The following is a 4,002-nucleotide window of genomic DNA, read 5'->3' on the forward strand; positions in this document are numbered from 1 at the left end:
GGGTGTCCTCACCAGGATGCGAACCGGCGACCTTCTTGCTCCGAGGCAACGATGCTAACCACCGAGCCACAAGAAACTCTATTCAATAATTTCTCAATGTTTTTTTAATCCACTTATTTTTCTGTCAATCTTCTTTCTCCCGTCATCCTCGATCTGGCCTGACAACAGAGCGATCCCAAAAAGCTGATTGTCACAACCCAAGAGCTCAGAGATCTGGGCTGCAGGGGTGGGGGGAGAAAATTATATTAAAAGCTTTTCCAAGCAAATCATCTCTTTACTGCCCCAAATGATCAGCATTTAAATGAGCTGGAGAGACGCACAGCCTGGCATGTCTCTCAAGCAGGCTTCAGTAATTTAAATATGAATAATTGTGTTCGCTGTACCCTATGCAGATGCCACAAGTTAGTAATAAACAGACTGAGAGACAAACTGACAGCAGGGAGACCATCCCTGCTGTCCGTGACCCAAGTAGTCGAAGCATCTAATCATACAGAAAATGCTAAACTGTGTGTGGGTGTGCAGAAACCACTTTGTTCGCTGATTATGCAGTTTGTTCCCTTTTTTTTCTCCTGAGCCAAGTGTTCACATCACTGTTCAAAGGCACCTCAGTACAAAACAGCAAGCAGATGTGGCACCATTTACGTGGCCTGATGTTCAGCGCTGATTCATACAGTTTTCAGTTCATTATATTACAGATGTTGTTGTTGCTGCTGCTGCTGCGACAACATCTGACAGCTTTCTGGGAGACGTACAGTACAGAGTCCGACAGTTTTGCTGTGTTTGTGCCGAGGCTGTAAAGACTTTAAACGTGCTTTGGGGATGCAATAAAGATTCAAAAGAACCATGTCCGATAGCGTTGCACACTTTCTCACCACAGCCTTAACTTGAAGAAGCAAGATTTACCTTCAAACATCAACATCTTTACATACCAAACACCTACAAGGACTGAAGTACAAGCCTTGAGCAATTTTTTTATGCAGTTACTTTCTCCAAAGACGGTAAATGACAGTGATGTGTGTCCTTTCTGGTCGAGTGGATTCATAATTCAGACGGTATTTATTTTCTGTATTTGTCCTTATGAATATGTGTTTTTTCATTTATCCACTTGCGTTTTTTTTTTAACTGTAAAAGCTTTTTTTGTTGCAATCACAAAGCAGGCTCCTGCCACAGACACAGCAGTCTTAAAAACATTTCTGGCAAAGATGGATCACTCTCATACCAGCCGATCATAGCTAAAAGAGTAGCTGACACATTACAGACCACTAAGATACCCTACCTCCCCTGTTCTCGGCAAGAGGAACTGGAAATAGTGCTGCCAGGTTAAAACTGACACAATCAATACTTTATATTTTACTCAGCCGGAAAATCCGATTAAAGCTGGAAGAGGATGCTGGAGTTTTCCTTTCCTGCTGTCATGACAAAAAAAAAAAAAAATCTGCAGAGAAATGATGGCTCAGTGGAGCAGCAAGGGTTAGATCATGGTTTAAATGAACTTTCAGGATAGACCTGTTGTGCAGGAAAGTATGAAAACTGACAGAAAAGACTGATAAAAAGGCTGCTAGATTTTGAAGCTGTGGCAAAACTATTCATCTAAACTTATTGCATCTTGCGTACCAACATATGTACCACACTGTACATCTATAAAATTAGTTATTGAAATGTTTGTCAGATCAACACTGTAGATGATGAACTCCATCTTCACAAACCTTCAGAAAACCCACTTTTCCATCGTCGAGCTGAGACAACATCAACCAAACTTAAGTTATCTCTATTTTTGTCATGTCAAATCCACTCTACTTCAGTTTGATTGCTATTATTAACAACAAAAAAAGTTTTCAGAAAATAGAGTTATCTATTTTTTGCAAATGAACTCTTCAAATGTTTTATTTGCATAGAAATATTAAAATAGAAAATGCATCCCTGAATCAATCAAGTCAGCCTGGTTCTAGCACCAGGTATTTTATAGCATCTTTTTTTTTTATTCTTGCACTTTTTCATCATTATAATCCTCGTATTTCTTTCTATGTTTTATCTATATTGGTGTAGTGTTTGTTATAAGCCAAGTTATCTGTCTGTCTATCTATGCAAAGTAGGACTGGGAAATACAAAATAAAATGAAGACAGATAGAGACACTAGAAAATAAATACTTTTCTTATTTTTTTTTATTTTTTTTTAAATGAATAAAAAATAAACCCAAAACTTTATAAAGTTCTGACAGACTACTCACCTTTAAAACTGACCCACGCTTGAAACTCGTGAAAAAGTCCATCAAAGTCACGGCCTTCGAGACGGAAACAGTCTGTGAGCACCTCCGAGAAGACGTCGCCTCAGAAACTAATTAATTAATTAATGTTTAAACCATAAAGTTCACTACAAACAGTTTCCTCTCTGCAGCAGTTAACTCACACAAACCTAAAACTTTGGTCTCTCTTGCGCAGGAACCACCGACGTTGACGGTTCTGGAAGAATCACTGATCACCGTAGTTTACTGTGTAGGAGCTCGGTCCAATCAGCCAATCACGGCGCACCCTGTCAATAAACTAGCCAATCACACGAGAGCAGCAAGACGTATTCATTGATTAAGTCAAGTCAGGTCACTGTTTGTATAAAGCACGTCGACAGCATAGAGAGAAATAAAGCTGGTTTTTCTTGTCAGTGTTGTTCATGGTGTGAATTTACCAGAGTAATTAAGATATTAATGAATAAAGCCCTACAGAGATTATGCAAAATCCAGCTGTACCACATATTAAGTCCCTTCAGTATTATTAATTCTGGAGATGGGGCTAACTAATTTAGAACTAAAGTTGAAAACCGACAAAAATATACAAGAAAACCAACAAATGAATCCCTGGTGTTTTAATTTTAATGCATATTGTTTCATTTCTATTTCCTATTTATTAGCTTTCAAGGATGCTTAAATCCTGCCACACATGTAGATGAACCTGCAATTAAAGAACTACACAAAAACACACAATACCAGTGGATATATTCCAGTATAATAACCACCCTCAGGCCAGTATGCAAGGAAAAAAAAAAACAAGAAGAAGAGGCGTCCAGCAGAACCGGACCATCTGCCCGACTGGTTGTGGTGAGGTCAAAGGACAGCGAGGTCAAAAGGTTATCGGAGACAAACAAAAAAGAGAATATAAACACTGGACCAAGCAGAGAGAGAAGCCAGAAATACCTGGCTGTGGTTAAATGGTGAAGTCTCTGGGCGACCGATCAGAAGATCAGAGGATCAAACCAAGGCCCTCATCCTGCACCATGGCTGACCCTGCCTCTGACCCCAACTGGGATGTGCTAAAAAAAACAACATTTCACAATGCTGTAATGTATTCATGACAATCAAAGTCTTCCTCATCTTCTGCAGTAAGAAACAGCAGAAAGAGGAACAAAACACAGCCTGTAGCAAATCTATAGAGTACCATACAAGGATTAACACATGCAAAGATAAATAATAAACATGGTAATAAAGTGAAGCCGGGGCTAGATAAGAACCATAAGGAGGTTGAACTAAAGCGGCAAAAGAATAAAAGAGAAAAATGAGTGGGATCAGGCATCAATACAAAACAGCAGTGCATTAATAAGAAGTTAAGAGTTGACAGGATTAGAGCAGCTTCAGAAAGAACTGGAGGGCAAAGGTGAGCCATTGATTTAAATGTGAAATTGCCAATCGTGGAATAAGTTTATAATGTGGACAGGGAGACTGGATGTGAGAGCTGATAATAAAAGCCCTGTTGCCTGTGGTTTTTAGGCATGAGTGGAGGAGTAAGGGGAGTAGATGTAAGTGGCCTAGAGGGGCAGAATATTGAGTTAGCATATTGGTAGCGTGGGCTGTGTGGTGGCTTGGTGGTTAGCACTGCTGCCTCGCAGCAAGAAGGTCGCCGGTTCACGTCCCGTTTAGGGCACCGGAATCTTTCTGCGTGGAGTCTCCATGTTCTCCCCGTGCAGCGTGGGTTCTCTCCGGGTTCTCCAGCTTCCTCCCACACAGTCCAAAAACC

Source organism: Stegastes partitus, unplaced genomic scaffold (genome assembly GCF_000690725.1).
Source record: "Stegastes partitus isolate 25-593 unplaced genomic scaffold, Stegastes_partitus-1.0.2 Scaffold124, whole genome shotgun sequence".
In the NCBI taxonomy this organism is placed as follows: Eukaryota; Metazoa; Chordata; class Actinopteri; family Pomacentridae; genus Stegastes; species Stegastes partitus.